Source organism: Dermacentor albipictus, chromosome 6 (assembly GCF_038994185.2).
Source record: "Dermacentor albipictus isolate Rhodes 1998 colony chromosome 6, USDA_Dalb.pri_finalv2, whole genome shotgun sequence".
Lineage (NCBI taxonomy): Eukaryota > Metazoa > Arthropoda > Arachnida > Ixodida > Ixodidae > Dermacentor > Dermacentor albipictus.
In genome coordinates this window covers 97,798,654-97,819,679 of record NC_091826.1, presented here as the reverse complement: position 1 = coordinate 97,819,679, position 21,026 = coordinate 97,798,654, and the positions used below count along the sequence as shown (strand labels likewise).

At 44.7% G+C, this 21,026-nt stretch overlaps 1 protein-coding gene across 3 annotated transcripts in view; it reads right to left on the bottom strand.

Annotated features, from left to right (window-relative positions):
• The window catches only part of LOC139061299 (calcium-activated chloride channel regulator 1-like), a 332,028-nt gene that overhangs the window by 280,134 nt on the left and 30,868 nt on the right, over positions 1–21,026 (bottom strand). For 2 of the 3 annotated variants that reach the window (XM_070541076.1, XM_070541074.1), the window contains exons 1-2: positions 20,016–20,136; positions 19,585–19,739 (exon numbers count right to left, since the gene is read on the bottom strand). The gene's annotated coding sequence lies outside the window, so the exon portion shown is untranslated. Of the gene's footprint in view, positions 1–19,584; positions 19,740–20,015; positions 20,137–21,026 lie in introns of those variants that run through there. The other variant, XM_070541075.1, reaches the window with a different exon arrangement.

Genomic DNA, 21,026 nt, shown 5'->3' with positions numbered 1-21,026 from the left:
TACAGATCACCGCTGCGAGAATATCAGAGCCAGGGGACCGATTATCGCCCCTGGAGGAAACAGTCGACAGTCGCACTAGTCCACCGGAGACGCTGACTACTGTAGGCAACGCTGACGACCAACTTTGGCGTCACCACTAGGTTCCGTCTAGCAGTGCATCTATAGACTAACCGCGATAGTTTTGCTGGCACCACCGTCTCTTTTACGAACAAGCAAGTCGCTGCATTCAGTCCTGTTCACGGACGGGAAACGCACCGACCAGTCACTAACGGCTATATGCGACATCGGCACTCATGCAAGCCGCCTATGCTTCGTGGTTGACCGCATCACTGGCACTCGCCTGCTCATTGACATCGGAGCCGAGCTGTCTGTCGATCCCGCCCCGGCCGGAGATCGCCAACGCGGCCAGTACACACCCACGCTCCACACAGTGAACAACACTGCCGTGACATCGTATGGGCTCCGGTGAATGACACTAGGCATCGGACTCCAGACTTGCAAGATGGATGATCGTGATCGCCGACGTCAGCCTTGTCATATTCGGAGCGGACTTCCTCGGCCATTTCAACCTTTATGTGACTATACACGATCGGCGCCTAAAGAATACCATCACTTCCATCGATGTACTTGACCTGCAGTCCAACGTCACCGCACCTACCATTTCTGCCGGTATCTACGCACAACAAGATACTTGCTGTGTACCCGCAACTTAGGAAGCCATGAAACGATGCACTGCACGCGAAATACATGGTGACAGATGATATCACTGCCACCGCACCACTTATCGTGCTCGGCCATGAAGGCTCACTGGGTAGAGGTTGCAAGTTGAACACATGCTTCAGCTATTCGTCCTTTCTCCAGCAATTGGTCTTGACCACTCCGTCTGGTTCCAAGCAGGCCCATGGCGACTGGCGGCCTTGCGGCGATTACCGAGCGTTTAATACCCGCCACTACTCCCGGATCAATACCCACTTCCCCACACACGACTTCAGTGGTCGTCTCGCAGGAACCAAACTATAGAGCAAGATTAATTTGACGACCGCGTACCATTTCACCGCAAGGTATGAAGCTAATGGAATCATGGCTTCAGGCAATTGACGACTTCCCTTCTCCAACCTCATTCCGCAAGTTGCTCGAGTTTCTGGGGCTCATACATTTTCACAGGCGCTTCGTACCATCCTGTGCGCCAGTTCTTCAGCCGCTTACACATTTATTATTTATTTATTTATTTATTTATTTATTTCATAATACCCCTAAAGGCCCCCGAAGGAGTATTACATAGGGGGTACAGATACATGAAAAAGATGTGAGCTTTGCGCGTTACGGGAAAAACAACAACAACTGAAGTACACAAAAGTTATACAAAATTTTTACAAAAGAAAACACGAAAGTTATACAAAAGTACGATATTTAGCAAAATACACAAGTAAAACAATATACGAAATACATTAGGCAAGTGAAACTCAGAAAATACAAAACTGTCTGCGAAAATAAATTAAGGGAATAAAATAGGTACAACGTAAAAGAAGTAAAACGGGGTGTTGCTCGAAAATGCGTCAGTTGTCACGTTAACAAATTAATAAGACATGAATCGACTTGTGCAATGTGCACGCAGAATGGTAAGACAAATGATCAAAACAATATATACACTGAACAACGTATGAAGAAACGGTACATTATGGATATTTACACGTAACTATTGCCTAATAGTTCCTGAAAGGATGCGAAATCGGTTTGAGTGGCAATGTGTGATGGTAGGTTATTCCATTCAACAATTGTTCGGGGAACAAAGGAGTTAGCATAGTTAGCTGAGCGACAACTGATGCGTTTTATCTTGAAGATATGGTCTGTGCGTGGAAAGAAGGCTGTCGCTGGTTCGAAGATACGGTGAAGGTGCGGATGATGATAAAGCTTGTGCAGCAGTGAGAGGCGGGCAATTCTGCGGCGATGAGATAAGTCGTCAAGCTGAGCGCGAGCTTTTAGTGCTGAAATGCTAGTATAGGGTGAATAATCAGAAAAAATGAAACGGACCGCGCGGTTTTGCAGTCATTCGATTTCTTGGGCGATATATGTTTGAAAAGGATTCCAGATGGCAGATGCATACTCGAGTTTGGGGCGTATTAATGTGATGTATGCTAGTCTGCGTAGTTTAGCTGGAACATGCTTAAGGTTGCGTTTGAGGAGGCCTAAAGAGCGGTTAGCTGATGCCAACGTCAGGCGGATGTGATGATGCCACGTTAGATCAGACTAAGTGAACACCAAGGTACTTATATGAAGTTGTAAGTTCAATTATGTTGTTAGATATTACATACGATGTTGGAATACGGTGGTTGCGCCTAGTAAATGATAATAACTTCGTTTTAGCTGTATTAAGAGTCATCAACCATGTTGAACAACATGTGCTAATAGCGTTAAGATCGGTTTGAAGAATATCTGTGTCATTGTCGCATGAAATTAATCGATATATTACGCAGTTATCGGCAAAAAGTCTGATGTGGGAAGACACACAGTTATGCAGGTCATTAATATAGATTAAGAAAAGTAAAGGGCCAAGAACGCTGCCCTGCGGAACACCGGAGGTTACTTTGGTATATGAGGAATTACTGTTGTTAACAGACGTATATTGTACCCTGGATGAGAGGAAATCCTTAATCCATCCAATAACGGTTGGGTGTATGTTAAGGTTCATTAGCTTCAGTATTAGTCTATGGTGAGCAACGCGATCGAAAGCTTTCGAGAAATCCAGGAAGATAGCATCAACTTGAAACCCTAGGTCTAGGTATGAATGTATATCATGTAAAAAGCCGGCTAACTGTGTTTCGCATGAATAACCACGACGAAAGCCATGTTGGTAATCAAAAATAATTTTGTGCTCTTCTAAGTAGTTAATAATTTCAGTATACAAGATGTGTTCAAGTAATTTACAAATAGTACTAGTTAAGGAGATGGGGCGGTAATTTAATGGGCGAGTTCGGTCTCTGGACTTAAAAATGGGTATGACTTTTGCCACCTTCCAATCGTGCGGAATAGTGTTAGTTGATAAAGACTGCGAGAAGAGTGCACATAATATAGGTGATAAACTAGGTGACAAATGCTTTAATACTTTATTATTAATGCCAGTGTGATCAGAGGCGGAAGAAACTTTAAGTTTATTTAGTAAAGAAGAAATACCTGCTTCGCTAATAATTATTTCTGGCATTGATTTGTTAATGAGATTGTCAAGGGTTGGTGAAGATATGGTGTCTTCCTGTGTGAATACAGATGAAAACGCACTATTCCATAAATCAGCACATTCCGAGTGGTGGACCATATCACCGTGCTCATCGACTAGTGTTAAATCGGGATAGCTCTTCGGGTTTATTACGCGCCAAAAACGTTGAGGATTGTTAGTGAGCATAGAATATAGGTCATGGGCAAAGAAATGTCGTTTAGATGATTTTAGCAGTGACTGATATTGCTTATCGCAGGTCTTATAACGGTGCCAGGAATCTGCGTCGCGGGTTTTATCGGCTTTACGATATAAACGCTTTTTCTCATTATTGAGGCGCCGAAGCTTTACGGTAAACCACGGGGCTGTCGGGGTGCAGGCTATTTTTGTTAGAGGGACGAATCGATTAATTAGTTCAGTAAGAGTGGTTTTAAGTTCAGCCCAGTTATGTTCGATGGTTTGAAATTGGCATCTATTGAGGAAATATAAAGAGAAGTCAGATAGCGCGGAGTTAATGCTCTCAAAATCCGCTCGATTGTAACATCGGATGTACTTATCAGAGCACGGACGTCTTGGAAGGGAAACTGCAAGACTGCCTGTTATGATATCATGGTCAGATAGCCCATCTTGATGAGTTAAGTCGAAGCACACGTCAGGATCAGTGGTTAATACTAGATCTAAAATATTAGCGGATGTAGTCGAAGATCGCGTAGGACGGGTGATAAGCTGTGTTAAAGAAAAGTCGAGACATGACTGCAGGAAAGTGTGGGCCTCAGATAGGTAGGTTGCTGTTGAAAGGTTAGCCCAATGAACTTCGGGGAAATTAAAATCACCGAAAATTAGAACTAGAGATTTAGAAAAACGAACAGCAATGATTTCAAAGAGCCGTTGGAATTCACGAGAAAACGTATTGCCCATGTCAGGAGGTCGATAAAAAGCACCAATGATTATTAGGCCTGCTTTATGTTTTATGGAAACCCACACACACTCTAAAAAAGTGTCAAGGTGAATACGTGTGGCGAAAAGACACATCTGCGGCATAGTGAATCCAAAAAGCCGCCTAGCTTCCAGTGGGCCTGAAAGCACGGAAACTCCTTCCAGGAAGCCAAAACGCGGCTGGTGACTGCATTGTTGCTGTATGATCTGTTGGCCCTAACACCAACTCGCCTTATGGTAGTCGAGGCTTCGAGCAAAGCAGTGGCGGCAGTACTGCAGCAGCACAATAGCGCAGTCTGGAAGCCACTGGACTTCTCAAAACGACTGAAACCGACAGAAGCTCGCTACAGCACCTTCGGGAGAGAGATGTTGGCCATCTATTGAGCTGTCAAGCATTTCCGTTGCTCTGTTTTTGAAGGCTGCAGCTTTTACATTCTGACTGACCATAGGCTGCTATCCTAGGTTTTCAACAATAACGATTCCTAGGACACTGAACGTGAGCTTCGGAAACTTTCCTTTATTTCTGAATTTTCTACGGACATCCACCATATCTCTGGGACCGAAAATGAGGCAGCTGACGCCCTGTCGTGGATCGCCACTGTGCCTGCGGGCCCTTTGGATTTCCCAGCTCTAGTCGCCGCTCACCAAACCTACTCCAAGCTACGCCAACTGCGGGAAGAAGGCTCGTCGGTACAGTTTTGCGGAGGTGCCGCTTCCCTACTGGTCACTGGTCACGTGCGAAATATCGCAAGCAGCTCCTGCCCTTGTCGTGTATCTTCAGTTTTAGTGGACAGTATTTGGTTCACTGCGCGGCAAACGCATTTCGGCATCTGTGTGACACAGAGGCTTATCACGGACCGCTTCATCTGGCGAGGGATAAACATAGATGTTTGAAGCTGGGCAAGAAATTGTGAAGCCTCTCACGCCGTGAAAAGGACTTGGCACGCGCTTTCAGTGGCGCAGCTGTTCTGACTTCGAGAGAGCACTTTCGATCACGTGGATTTAGATTTGTTGGGGCCTCCTATTCCAGTCTGCGAAAAACCTCGTAACGTGTGTTGACCTGTACTCAAGGTAGCCTGAGGCACCCCTCTGCAAGTCATCACGGGAAAAACCATGGCGTAAGCATTCGATGCTGTATGGGTGCGGCGGTATGGTTGCCCTCATCGCATAACTACTCACCGAGGCCGGCAATTCCAAAATTCGTTTTTTTCCACCCTGGCGAGACTGCTTGGCACCTGCCTTCATAACACCACAGCTTACCACCCGCAGAGCAATGGCATGGTCGAGCATCTCTTCCGATAACTGAAGACGTCAATGACCACCATGCTCGATAGAAAGCACTCGGTGGAAAGGCTACCCTTGTACTACGGCGGCTGCGAACAACATAAAGGATGACCTCGGAGTAAGCGCAGCCGAGATGCTTTATGGTTCACGAATCCGTGTTTCAGGCGAGGCTTTCTGTGTCCAGCAAGAGCCGCGCAACACTCTCCTGCAGCGGCCGCGCAACACTTAGTCTACGTTCCTTGCTCGACCAGCTTCGACATAGAGCCCCACGTATACCCCACGGACAGCTTATTTTGAATATAAACTCTTCCTCCTTTCCTGCATTTATTTTTAAGTCCCCGGAATTTTGGAGGAGGAGCCCTAGTGGCGACCGTCCGTCTCTGCGTTATCCCCACTTTTGGGAAAGCCGCCAACCCTGGCCTTGCAGGCAGGGGCGTAGCCAGGGGGGGGGGGCTTATGGGGCTTCAGCCCCCCCCGAAATTTTTTCGTGCTGTCCATGCACCGCCGACCAAAGCGACCACCGGCGCCGGAAATCACTTTGGATTTTGTCTAGAATGTCTTTTTGACGCTCGAAAAGACATTTAACCGCGAAGATTGCAAACTCGGGCTGGATTTCGTGGCAACGCCCATAAACCGGGAGTCACATAACGTCAAGCAGTCCCATCCGAGCAGAAAGTTTCAAGGGCGCTTTGATGGTGAGCGGGCTCGCCGCGGCATCTCACTGAGGCCACGGAATCTAAGGAGCGCATGGATATCAATTGCGAAACTTTATGGGTATATATCTCATAAGCTCTTGATGTGAGAGGTGCATTGACATTTCCACAAAGTTGTGCTTTAGATTTTCAATTGCGGAACTTTGTGGGTTTAATGTTGTTATAAACATTTGACGCCAAAGGTCTATTAACTTTTCTAAAGTCTTACGTCAGAACATACAACGAGACAAGCCAAATCAACACACTAGCAGACGATTTGACAAAGCAGGCAGCGAGGTCCAATGAGACGAAGCGTTGGGGTGGTTCATTTGTGCCGTCATGTCAGATAAAAAAATATGAACATTTTTTTTAACCTACGCCAGAACATCCATGTCAAGACACTAAAGCCAGCCAAAGTAACTACGTTCTTATTTATTTTTTCCACTTTGACTTTTATTCGCGAGGACACATTGAGCCTCTTCAATTTTTTTTTTGTTCTCGCTACCCTACCCGCGGGCTGCCAGACCCAGCAAGAGCGCATACGTTTTTCTCGTATGGCCCCGACCACCGTGCGGTGCACTTCGGTGCGCGTTCGGTTTGCTCTGGCCGAGTGGATTTTCACCGGACAGAGTTTTGGACGCTTTCTGGCTAGCAGACGAGAAAAAAAAAAACAATGGTCGCTCGCCGCCATCACTATGGGGACTCGAACGATTGCACCGAATTCCTTGAGCGGAACCTTTACGGAAAGTCTTGTTTCGCAGCTGTAGGATACTGAGCAGTATGCGTATGGTTCTCAGTGGACCAAGCGTCTCATGTTTTCTTCGGTATTCCTTCCCTAGCCCTATTAGGTGCCCGAAGTAGGCATTAGATTCTGGCCAACATACTTTCCTATGCGCTCGTTTTTTTCATTTCGGTGCCTCCGCCTCACAGAAAAAAAATAACATTGTTGCGGCGCAGCGAATTGGCGCATGGTGAAAGTTCGATTTTGATACTTCTTTTGCGGAAAGTAATGGGCGACGGGACGCTTCAGTTGCCGGATACGTTTATTTTATTATTGCGAAAGCAATTATAAGGACACTCCAGGCGCATTCCTGCCATCGCCCTCATGTTTCGTATAAAGTCCAAAAGTTATAACATCGCGACCACGCGCTGAATGCTGTATGCGCGAGTGAAAGCGCAGGAGGGGAGGTGGAATGGGTGAGCCGACGATGGTGGCTCAGTCTTGTGGGCGCAAAGGAGAAAAGCGGGGAGCAAGCGCGCCGCCTTCCGTCGCGCGCAATACATCGGGGGGAGTGGATGGATTGGGGGCGGAATCTAGGATTCTGGGAATCTTTGATTGTGCAACATGTTTATTTGCCTTGTTTGAGGCATTATATACAGTTACTTCTTCTTACATACATAGACTCATTGGAGACTTATGCGCATACTTAAATATCTTGTTGCGAGGTTTTGTGTATACATGCAGTGAACTTTGTTTCCAGTGACACTTTTTTGTCCTTTATCAAGCCGAATTTTCGCATTTGCATATCCCATTGTATCTTTGCATTTCTAATGTACGAAGGCGAGTCAAATGAAAGTGAGCCTACCCTAACCGCGCAATAATGGTTCGGTTCATTATCTGCGAGGCATGAGCGTAGTTCAGGAGAACATTCATTTGGGCTAGATGGTGCATACTTGAATTAGGAAGGAACAGCGCCAACTAAGACGAACACAAGAGGGGAGAACGACACAGGACAAGCGCCAGGCGCTTGTCCTGTGTCGTTCTCCCCTCTTGTGTTCGTCTTAGTTGGCGCTGTTCCTTCCTAATTCAAGCATGAGCGTAGGAGAACGGCATGTCTCATTTACAAAAGTGACACCCAGGTGTGAAGATAAATGTTCTTTAATGCTCTCATACACTGGGTTGAATATGATTGCGTCACATAATGGACACTTCAAAAGTTGAACAGCTCGGTGTCGCGAAGTTTTTGACAGCTGAAGGTGTTTCCAAAACAGAAATTAATCGCCACATGACTGCCGTGTACGTTGAACACTGCATTTCATTGACCACTGTGAAGCGTTGGAGCAAACGGTTCAAAGGACGTTGCAAAGACATTCCAAGACTGAGCCAAAACCATCGTGCAGAACTTCTGCTTTTTATACGTGCTCTCTGTCGCGACTATAACTTCGGTGCAATTACTCACGATACACGACAAGGGACAGCTACTCCTGCGTAATACATTGGAACAAACGACAGCGTCATTGAGATTTTTCACTGGCCATTGCATATATACAAGAATGTAGGCACGGTTCTTGAATGACAAAGTTTCATTGGCATATTTGTCTTCAACTTGTTCACTTCATTGCCTTTTAACTTTCATATCAGCGGCATACACTGCTTTCCTGGTTCCGAACTGATATAGTTCTAAAGTTCGTGTGATATTTTCTTTACCTAATAAATAGAAAAAAAAACATGGAAGCATTGACATCAGTTATGTTGGGCACAATTTTTAGCACATACGAGTATAATATTTTATGAAAAAATACATATTTTACTTGCATTTACAGAGCGTAGCTTTCAAGAATTCGTTTGAAGCATCTTTGGCAATGACAATGCAGTTATTATTCGTGTATTTGATCCCTCGATAAATTGTTTAAGAGGAAGCTTTAGCTCGGGCCCAATCCGACGCGGCCTGTTCAAATACTTGTAAAACGCAGAAACGCTTTTCTGAGATAATCCTGCTAATCGCTTTTATTGAAATTGGTTGCATTTGAGAGAGAAAGTTATATCCTAGTGTCTGTTGGAAACAGAACTTCGATTTAGGGCCTGAATTTTGTTTGAAATATTTTGGAAAATTCGAAAGTTTGAAAAAATAGAAGCACGACGTTTACAAACTAATAGCTATGCATGAAGAACAGATATTGTGGTTCTGTAAACGGCATATATTATAACAGTCAAAGCGGACAAGTTTGCTGTGTAAATTTCTATCTTACGTGAATTGGTTACGTTATGTACAAGGGTTCTGCAAAAGCCGTATTTCCGCAATACTAAATTTTTTTGAGATTCATGTGTAACATATCTATGTTGTGCGCTATAGATGTACTATTATATGCAATTCACAGAATTGCGATATCATTTTTCATTGTTGAGTCACGGAGTTTTAAACTTGATAATTTCGTTTCCCGAAAATTTTCAATTTTGGCGAATTTTTAATAAATCATTGACCACCTAAATGAAAAATAATAAATACATATATATAAAAAATATATTAAAAAATACACACACACACACACACACACACACACACACACACACATATATATATATATATATTCGGCCAGTGGCGTAGCCCCCCCCCGAACAAAATTTCTGGCTACGCCACTGCTTGCAGGGTCAACATCCGCTGCTCGTTCTTAGCATCGACGCAGCCCCCCGACTAAGATGCCATTACAGCCACCCGGGAATCCTGCTTTTACTTTTGGATAAAAATAGGTTGACTCGCCTTTCTCAAACTTTCAAAATGTGTATTCTTTGCATCAGCTGAACAGAGCTCCCAACAGTTTTGCTTACTTTATTCATTTTTGCCGAAAATAACATTAGGCACATACAATGATTGTTTCTCCTTAGCAACGCTGAAAGTCTTCTGTCGAAACATTAGGCTGTCATGTGTCTCATCTATATGCACTGTGGCATGTACTCATTCTGAGGAAATGGCTGAGAAGGCGAGCACACTGCTGTCACATATGGTGTGGCAAAATTAAAATTATTCAAGTAAATTAAGGAATCCTTTCAATATAGTGAGCTGGTTTATTAATAGGTCTGTGTGCTTTAGAGACAGCAATCAGCCGAGTCTACAGGCCTGAGGCTAGATGCTACAATGATCGTGGTTGCCTCTGAGTAAGTGGGCTAGACAAGCACGCGTTTGCACAAATTATACACGGCGAGGGTAAACAAACACTCGTTCTCTCACCAGGTCATTGAGGATTGCCTAGTTCTTCTGCATATTTTCCTTCTGAACTACTCTTAAACACTGGTGGCTCAGGTGGCAAGTATTACGAATCTCGTAAGTGTGTTTGGTTTACATAAGCTATAAGTAAATTAGGCATGGATATCATAAATTCCACATATTATTTTGATTAGGTGGGAATTCTTCAGGTTATGTTGGCATTGCAGATATGTTTGTGGTTTTATTTTCATTTATTCATTACTGTTCATCGTAACGTTGAGCTACAGGTGGCAGCACCATCGCCACATTATTGCGCATGGGTGCTCGGTGGCACTATATGAAATGTACAGGCGGTGCTTTGTCATAAATGATTTGGACCTACTCTATGATAAATAAATGTGCTGAGAGAAGCTAACCGGCCATATATAGCCCTCCAATGTCACGTTGTTTTTACAGCAAATATGCAGAACGTTTCTATTTGTTGGAAGAACCTCAAGCTGGCCCGCAACAAAGGACTGGCACTGAGAGACGAAGTCCTCTGTTCTGACCCTTTCTCGGTCTGTATTGCATTGGTTTCGCTTACATTCCTACTATTTCGATAATGCTGGATAACTGGAATATTACTTAATTCTGCATGAATCTTGCACTGACTATAAAAAGCCCGTATCTGTGTACGACTAAGGTGATGTAGTAATGTAATGCGCACTCTACATGTCCTTGCTTTCTTTTGATGCCACTATGCGATTCAAATGTACTAAGATTTCCTCTGAACAGGCTAGGTCACTGTGATTGGTAGTGTATCATCAGGGTTCCCAAGATGCTTCAGGCAAGATATTGTTACGAGAAGAAAGAAATGCATGTCTGTACTCAGATGGCTTTTAATGGCGGAGCAAACGTGCGTGGAGCAGTTAAAAAACCTAAACTCTTCATCTTGTCCAAGGCCTCTGTCAGTATTCCCTTTTTCTAGCATTAGAGATTGTGACAATATTTCTGTCAGTTGCTATAAAAAACATCATTTAAGCACAAACCTGCCTTTTTTCCATCCCCTTTTCCATGGCTGCCGTTTTCCATGTCACGGGCAGCCTCACAGAAGCTGGATTTCGCTCTGTGAGCAGTAAAAAGCTCTTTAAGAGATTTCGGGATGCAAATGGACTGCGAGAGGCAGGAACAAGGAGTGGCAACACGAAAGTAGGTGCTCTCGCAATGGAGCTTACGAAGCACCGCTCCCTTTTACAGAACACAGTACCCAGTATCCAGTGCCATGCTGGATAATGGGTCCAGTGTCGCGTGCTGGGTGCTGGAGCACTGGACCGGTGCGGCATGCCAAACAGTGCTGGGTATGGGTGCGAAAGGAAGCTCTAGAGCAAGCAAAACACTTTGCTTGGATACCGTATATATTTGTTTAATAAAGAAGGCAACACTTGACACTAAGATCATTTCATCCTTTGACATTGGCATATAAAGCGTAGGACTTTACCACAATGCCATACCGGCACGCGCAAAATCGGAAATAATTTCCCTTGTCTACACCCGGGCGAAGTTTCAGTTTGTGCTTGTATGTTTCGCACAGACATGCCAGGTGCGCTTTCGCCCGCCAACCAAAACTTATGCCTCTATTAGAAATAAAATGTTCTAAACATACAACCTTATGCCTCCCAGTGCCACAAATGTAATTTTCATTTACAATTGGCATTGTAACTTCAAAAATGTCTTAAGTGAACCACGGATTCGCGACGCTCTACGGAATACTACCACCAGTTTCGATAGCTGTTTCTTGTTCTGCGCGCATGAAAAATGCAATATTTCCTTATTTTAACAATACGTTTCAGCTGACACGTCTGTGTGGAGTCACGTAGTCGTATCTCAGTCAAAGCGACATCGGTTTGTGCGAGCAGCCTTCGGCGAAAGGACATGAATGTGCATGCTTATATAATGCGTCACCACGGCACACATAACTTCTTGTGCTGGCACTGCATACACGTAGAAACGGTTTGCTCAAGTACACTGACGCAAAAGCTAACTATAGGAATTTATTTTCGCTATATGTTTATGTTCCAGATCCCAAATGAGCCGATAGCATGCAGATCGATTAAGCGGCTACGCTATGCATAAACTTCGGTGAAAGTTTAAGCCTTTCTTACTGTTATATTTAGTACACAAGGCAAAGTGGAAGTACACCAATTGCTTGAGCCTTGTGATCACTTCAAGAACACCAACAAGCGGCAGGTTTCCTGGGGACCATTCGAACGCCTCCGAACGAGGCTGGGTTTGGTTATTTCGGGTCTACTCCACAACACTTGCGCCACTCGCAGTCATCGTTGGCATCGTTCGCTTATACACAAATATAAGACCATTGCAGGAACACATCGCAGATACAGGTACAAGAAGTGCCGTGAATGTGGGCGAAATGCCAACACTCACTGCTACTGAGCAAGAGGTTTTCTACTCCACTTCTGCAATGAGGCCACAGCAATCGGTCAAAAACATTTTTTGGCCCACCCCAACTTCACTTGTCGGTCACGCCACGTCACGGAAACCGCGATAGCTCCCCACCTGATATGACGACCACTGATTATGTCTTATTTGACCGAACAAAAGAAAAATAGTTATTTTTCATTCGTTGCTTTTTTTTGGCATTAGCCCTCAGCTATTGGTTAAAAGTTTTCGGGCTGCGCCCGATTCACTTGCCTGTCACGTGACGTCACAAAATCGCAAGAACTCACCGCGTCAAAGTGACGGGTACGCGTTAAAGATGCATTAATTTGCAGAACAAAACTGAATTTTCATTTGAATAGACGCAGCCTGGCCCGTTCTTAAAGCAATAAAAGATGGCTGCCGCCGATCGCTGAGGTACTAGCTACTCGCACCTGCCGGAAAGCATGGGTTTATTTGCGTGTAATAAAACTTTCTGCGTTACCGTGTAGCGTTTTGGAGAACTTTCAGCACGTTTACAACCTCGTTCTGCCAACTCTTCTTTGCTGAGGATCCATTTTAGCGTCATTCTTATGCTTCAGTTGCATGCCGCCGCGATTGTCGACGAGCCACCGCAAGGTAAGGAAGAGAAAGCGGACCAATCGCAGATGCTGGCACCACCCTCTTTGTCCTGCAATGTATTTTCAGTGCCCTGGCTCGGCCCCAACGAATCCCTCTCAACTTGAACGTGCTCCTCGCCTCTTGTAAGTCAATTAGATAAGACAAGCCGCTCAGTGTAGGCAATATAATTCGTTTTTCAAGCAAACGAAAGTTACCTCGTATGAACGAGGAGAATGTTTGATCGGTCAGTTCAGACGATCCTGCGGGTGACTGACCAATACTTGCGTCGGCAGTTATGCAAACTTGGCGTCAGGAGATTGAAATAGAAACATATTACAATAGTTTTACGTTACATGGCCCGGACAGGCCGCCATTGGAATATGAACCTGGCAACGTTTAACGCTAGAACATTGTCTAGTGAGGCGAGTCTAGCAGTGCTATTGGAGGAATTAGAGGGCAGTAAATGGGATATAATAGGGCTCAGCGAAGTTAGGAGGCCAAAAGAAGCATATACAGTGCTAAAAAGCGGGCACGTCCTGTGCTACCGGGGCTTAGCAGAGAGAAGGGAACTAGGCGTCGGATTCCTGATCAATAAGAATATAGCTGGTAACATACAGGAATTCTATAGCATCAACGAGAGGGTGGCAGGTTTTGTTGTGAAACTTAATAAGAGGTACAAAATGAAGATTGTACAGGTCTACGCCCCTACATCCAGTCATGATGACCAGGAAGTCGAAAACTTCTATGAAGACGTGGAATCGGCGATGGGTAGAGTGAAAACTAAATACACTATACTAATGGGTGACTTTAATGCCAAGGTAGGCAAAAAGGAGGCTGGAGACAAGGCAGTGGGGGAATATGGCATAGGCACTAGGAATATCAGGGGGAGTTATTGGTAGAGTTTGCGGAACAGAATAATATGAGGTTAATGAATACCTTCTTCCGCAAACGGGATAGCCGAAAGTGGACGTGGAGGGGCCCGAACGGTGAGACTAGAAATGAAATAGACTTCATACTCTGCGCTAACCCTGGCATCATAAAAGATGTGGACGTGCTCGGCAAGGTGCGCTGCAGTGACCACAGGATGGTAAGAACTCGAATTAGCCTAGACCTGAGAAGGGAACGGAAGAAACTGGTACATAAGAAGCCGATCAATGAGTTAGCGCTAAGAGGGAAAATAGAGGAATTCCAGATCAACCTACAGAACAGGTATTCGGCTTTAACTCAGGAAGAGGACCTTAGTGTTGAAGCAATGAACGACAATCTTGTGGACATCATTAAGGAGTGTGCAATGGAAGTCAGTGGCAACTCCGTTAGGCAGGATACCAGTAAACTATCACAGGAGACGAAAGATCTGTTCAAGAAACCCCAACGTATGAAAGCCTCTAACCCTACAGCTAGAATAGAACTGGCAGAACTTTCGAAGCTAATCAACAAGCGTGAGACAGCTGACATAAGGAAGTATAATATGGATAGAATTGAACATGCTCTCAGGAACGGAGGAAGCCTAAAAACAGTGAAGAAGAAACTAGGAATTGGCAAGAATCAGATGTATGCGTTAAGAGACAAAGCCGGCAATATCATTACTAATATGGATGAGATAGTACAAGTGGCTGAGGAGTTCTATAGAGATTTGTACAGTACCAGTGCCAACCACGACGATAATGGAAGAGAAAGTAGTCTAGAGGAATTCGAAATCCCACAGGTAACGCCGGAAGAAGTAAAGAAAGCCTTGGGAGATATGCAAAGGGGGAAGGCAGCTGGGGAGGATCAGGTAACAGCAGATTTGTTGAAGGATGGTGGGCAGATTGTTCTAGAGAAACTGGCCACACTGTATACGCAATGCCTCATAACGTCGAGCGTACCGGAATCTTGGAAAAACGCTAACATAATCCTAATCCATAAGAAAGGGGACGCCAAAGACTTGAAAAATTATAGACCAATCAGCCTACTGTCCGTGGCCTACAAACTATTTACTAAGGTAATCGCAAATAGAATCAGGAACACCTTAGACTTCTGTCAAGCAAAGGACCAGGCAGGATTCCGTAAAGGCTACTCAACAATAGATCATATTCACACTATCAATCAGGTAATAGAGAAATGTGCGGAATATAACCAACCCTTATATATAGCTTTCATTGATTACGAGAAAGCATTTGATTCTGTCGAAACCTCAGCAGTCATGGAGGCATTACGGAATCAGGGTGTAGACGAGCCATATGTAAAAATACTGAAAAATATCTATACCGGCTCCACAGCCACCATAGTCCTCCATAAAGAAAGCAACAAAATCCCAATAAAGAAAGGCGTCAGGCAGGGAGATACGATCTCTCCAATGCTATTCACAGCGTGTTTACAGGAGGTATTCAGAGACCTGGATTGGGAAGAAATGGGGATAAAAGTTACGGGAGAATACCTTAGTAACTTGCGATTCGCTGATGATATTGCCTTGCTTAGTAACTCAGGGGACCAACTGCAATGCATGCTCACTGACCTGGAGAGGCAAAGCAGAAGAGTGGGTCTAAAAATTAATCTGCAGAAAACTAAAGTAATGTTTAACAGTCTCGGAAGAGAACAGCAGTTTACAATAGGCAGCGAGGCACTGTTAAGTCGTAAGGGAATACATCTACTTAGGGCAGGTAGTGACTGCGGATCCGGATCTTGAGACAGAAATAATCAGAAGAATAAGAATGGCTGGGGTGCGTTTGGCAGGCATTCTCAGATCATGAACAGCAGGTTTCCATTATCCCTCAAGAGAAAAGTGTATAATATTGGTGTCTAACCAGTACTCACCTACGGGGCAGAAACCTGGAGGCTTACGAAAAGGGTTTTACTCAAATTGAGGACGACGCAACGAGCTATGGAAAGAAGAATGATAGGTGTAACGTTAACGGATAAGAAAAGAGCAGATTGGGTGAGGGAACAAACGCGAGTTAATGACATCTTAGTTGAAATCAAGAAAAAGAAATGGGCATGGGCAGGACATGTAATGAGGAGGGAAGATAACCGATGGTCATTAAGGGTTACGGACTGGATTCCAAGGGAAGGGAAGCGTAGCAGGGGACGGCAGAAAGTTAGGTGGGCGGATGAGATTAAGAAGTTTGCAGGGACGGCATGGCCACAATTAGTACATGACCGGGGTTGTTGGAGAAATATGGGAGAGGCCTTTGCCCTGCAGTGGGCGTAACCAGGCTGATGATGATGATGATGACATGGCCCACGCATGCATAAACGGAGCAGCTCACGCACCTTTAGTACAAGTTGCGGTACGAAAGCGACATTTACGTCATGAAAAAAAGGAGCGCTATTTAGGCAGGAGACGAGTACCTCCCCATAAAATTTCAGAAAGAGCGCTTGCTTGACAGTGGAAGGCCCAGGAAGACGCTGCTTATTGCAATAGGCCTTTAACTCTACTCGAAGGAGAACTTTTAATGTTAAGGGTTTCTTTCTAGTACTTCGACTTATTATGTCTTCAATAAAACCCATTTTGACGCGGTTATGTAAGGTCAAAAAAGTTACATAGGAACTTAATTCTTCTTGCAGGCATTGAATGGGAAAGCAGTATGACTCTTCCATGTCATGCTTTTCACTTCATCATGCGTTGCATTTGGGCGCACCTAATTGTAGGGGTGGGTCAAATTTTTTGGGGGTGGGTCAGAATAATTTTGGGAGTGTGCCATGCAGATTTCGAACGTGGGTCAACTCAATTTTCGATTAGGGCAAAACTAATTTTGGGGACGGGCCAAAGGGCGGTTTTGAACGTGGGTCAGCTAAATTTTCGAATTGTGCAAAGTTAATTTGGGGGTCCGGCACCCAAGCTTTAGGAGGTGGTCAAATCCATTGTGGGAGTAGGCCAGGTCTGCTTTGAACGTATGTGAACACAATTTTCGAATTGGACAAATTCTGTTTTAGGGGTGTGCCACCGAAATATTTAGCTTAGGCGGAGTCAACTTCGGGGGTGGGCCAGGTCGCTTTTGAACGTAGGTGAACTTTCGATTTGGGCGAATTCAGTTTTTTGGGTGTGAGCCGTGGGATCACGCACACACAAATTACAGGACTTTTCACCATTGTGTTTTGCAGTGAGGGCCAGTGCAGGTTCATCGCTGGGAATGTGACGTAATCACTTGGTCACGTTTGTTTTCTGCCCATAAGGTGTTAATGCCGGACGCTCGCCAGATTTTCGATTTCATGCGGCATATAATGATTTGGCTTTATAGAGTGCAGCTCTCGCATCTAGGAGGTGTTTGTGCAGGCCCTATAAGCCTTGTAATTATGCTCAAAAGTTGTGAATGTGAATTGGGAATGCCCTTTTCATCTGAAGCATTTGTCGCAATGAGCAAGACAGAATCAGCAAGCTATAGATGATCACTAAAAAGTTGTGCGATTGCACCTAATAAATATCTGCGCACTTTTATGAGGTGACAGAGCAAAGGTTGTGCAATGTTCCTGCTGCCTCCGTTCGTAAAAAAAAAAATCTGCCTTCTCCACCTCACAAAATTTTGCTGTGGGTGAGGGTCACAAATGCGGAGGCCAGTAATCTGATGTCAAGCACTAAAACGACGTTTGACGAAGAAGGAACACACACAAACACACAGGGCTCCACTTCCTACAAAGTTTAATCAGGAAAAAGCGCTACGGATTTAAAGTAGGAGCGCAATCAAAGTTTCTCAGTGCTCATTCACGTTCAGGTAAAACAGTTCGTTGCGTGATAGGGCAATCGATGCAAAACTTACGCACTTATCACCTGCTTCAATGATCCTTTTGGCCTCAATTATTAATCGAACCCATTTGTGATGACTTCTGGCAACCACAGCGCAGGCGCGGAAGTCTGGCTTAAATTTGCAATTTCAACAATGAATTTCGAGGTGGCGCTCCCTCCCCTTGTTGACTTTCTTATTGTGTTGCTTCAGCCTGTCATTCAGGCACTACTCTGTTTGTCCCACGTACTTTCTACCAAAATCTAAAGGAATCTCATAAGCGACTCCCGCCTGACAATCTACAATTTGTTATCGTGTTTGTTGACACAGGCCGGTGCCATGCGGGAAAGAGGGTTCGTCATTCTACATAGCTTACAGTGCTTGCACGGGGCAGAAAACGTGGGCCAAACAGAGAAGTGCCTGAATAACAGGCTGAGGCAACACAATAACAAAGTGAACAACGGGAGGGAGGGCCAACTGGCAATTCATTGTAGGAATCGCAGACGCAAACCAGACTTCCACGCCTGCGCCGTGGTTGCCAGAAGCCATGACAAATGGGTTCCAATAATAATTGAGGCTAAAAGGATCATTGAAGCATGTGATAAGTGCGTAAGCGTTGCATCAATATCCCTATCACGCAATGAACTACTTTACCTGAATGCGAATGCGCACTGAGAAACTGTGATTGCGCTCCTAGTGTAAATCAGTGGCGTTTTTTCCTGATTAAACATTGTTGGAAGTAGCGCCCTGTGTGTGTGTGTGTGTTCCTTCTTCGTCCACCGTCGTTTTAGCGCCTTCAGTTCAGATCATGCTTAACCAACACGCCCAACTATCCATCCTAGCCAGAAATGGGAGCCACACTAGAATCACCACAATTTTCAGTGGTGAAACACTATCATAGAGGCAAGAGTTGCGCAAAACAACAGACACAACCTACGCTTTGTTATGCGTAAGATGAAACTCAACCACCAGCCATATCGTTTATGCATAAATTATGGATGTTTCTCACCTTGCTTACCACATTGCCTCTATACATATAACGAGTTCTTTCCAACGATTTTTAAATTTATCTTACGAAGCATCTTTGCGAAATCGTCTCACTGGCGATTGGCTACAGTGGTTAACTGTGGTCTTTGTCTTAGCCTTTGACATGCTTGGCAAGGTACCTTGATGCTATATTAAAAATATAATTGTGTGAAGTGGTGGTGGTCATCTCCTCACACCTCTTCAAGAATTCTCCTTCATAATCTCAGTCCCCTTTGATTTTCTCGCTAATTGTGGAAACAGGTAACTTTTGAATCATTAGAGGCATGGTAAGCTGAAATGCAAAAAAATCTATATTCGAAGGCTTCTGCAGCAATCGTACGTGCGTACTTATATATTTGGCCTACGCTACGGTGAAAGCGTGCCCAGCTGCTCCATTTATCCGATTTCTAAGTATTTTGCTATTAAAGATAATCCATTGTAGCAAGCTCACGCAAACTGCTGGAGTCCTGGGAAAATAAATGACCTTAGGATTAAAGCGCTTACTGCTATGAATCTACAATCTCAAAGCTCCCATACGGTCTAGATAAAATGAACAATCTGAAATACGTCACATATGATTATGTCTCTTCGATAAGCAATTAGTGGCCATTTTTGGTGTAGCCAAACAAGTAACAGGTGACTGGAAGTATCACAAGTAATGTTATTGCCATTATCATTATTCAAGTGATTATTACTATTATATGGATATATGCATAGCAGACTTCCCACCAACGATCGAACTGGGCTTTCCCATTAACCAAGTCTGACAGTACAAGGTAGCTCACCGTTCTCTCAGCGGACGTTGAAGATGCTTGAGCACAAACCGAGGCTGGCGGAGAGCACTCACGTCCCCTTGCGCTTAATGGTGAGTCCCGGCAGCGTTCAACCGGAGGAGGTAGCAGTCACCCTCAGAAGCTCACAGCACTGGCGTCTTCGCGTTCTGCATCAGTATAACACTTCAATTAGTTGGCATCATAGTCACGTGTATAGGGGTGAGATCAACTCGACAAAATTGTAAATACGTAGGTAAAAAAGGACAAAGCTGAAACGCCAATACCCAAGTTATAGAACGCAAACCATGCAGAACGCTGACGCCCGCGTCAACAAATACAGAAAAGCAAGCACAAGCTAGCCTGGCTGCCTCAGAAAGGCCCTGCGGAAAGAGGAAGCACGGTGGGAAGGACTGAAAATGAACGAAAAAAAGAATTAGTCGTACTCAGCTAAAACGATGAAGCTTGGCCGATTGCACGGGGCTGGGATTCTACTGGTACGAGCACGGAAAACCCGAATGCGACCGGGCGCGTGGTCCTCGTGCAAGCGTGATGGCGAATAATTTCCTCCAAAAATGGTACACACCCACTGCGAGGGCAAAGAAAATAATCGAATGATATTACAAGAGCAATTAGGCTTACACCCACTGCATGTTTACCAGTAAAAAGGGCGCAGGCGTCTACAGTGACGTGGATGGGACTGTTGCGCCGTTATTAATTGCTTCAGTTCAGTGCCGTGACCGCGTCCTCTCCGGCGATTTAGTTTACTTACGAAGTGGAATACACAGCAGGGGAGCATCATTAGGAATGATTTTAAGATACACATAATTTTGTCTATGTCTATACTTCTGTAAATGAAATATTCTTGTCAAAAAGCAACTGAACGCCAACAGCAAAGGTAGGTACTTGTAGAAGTGTAACCTACGGCCTCAGTAAGAAACATTTGGAGCTTACATCTGACGTTATGTGAAATTTGTATGGTATTTCTTAGTCTCTATGCACACGCAAGCGTCCAAATGCAACCCCCTTTATCATTCGTTGAGCAGAGCTCAGCTACAAAGTGGGAGGGAGGGACGGACTGGCGGCAGCGTTCCGCTACAACTCTCTGCTCACGAAAGGAGTCCAACCACCGAACTCCTGATGGAAGGACCTGTCACAAAAGTCGCGTTGAAGAGAGAATTCGGCTACATAGAAAGGGAACGGTTGATCGCACCGAAACGACGATGCTATGTACATCAAAAAGGGCGAAACAATGCAAACAGCGCTTGTTAGTAGATTTTAGTTTTGCTTTCTTGCTCTTTTTACCAACGACGACGTGCAAAATTACCTAAGAGTAGGCCAAGCTTCTGTCCAATTGTAACAAACAAATAATCCTCCTCCACCGGTTGCCCACATCGTATGTGTGCCAGCAATCGGTTTTGTTTCTCGTGGGGAAAACGTGCACCGTATTGACCAAG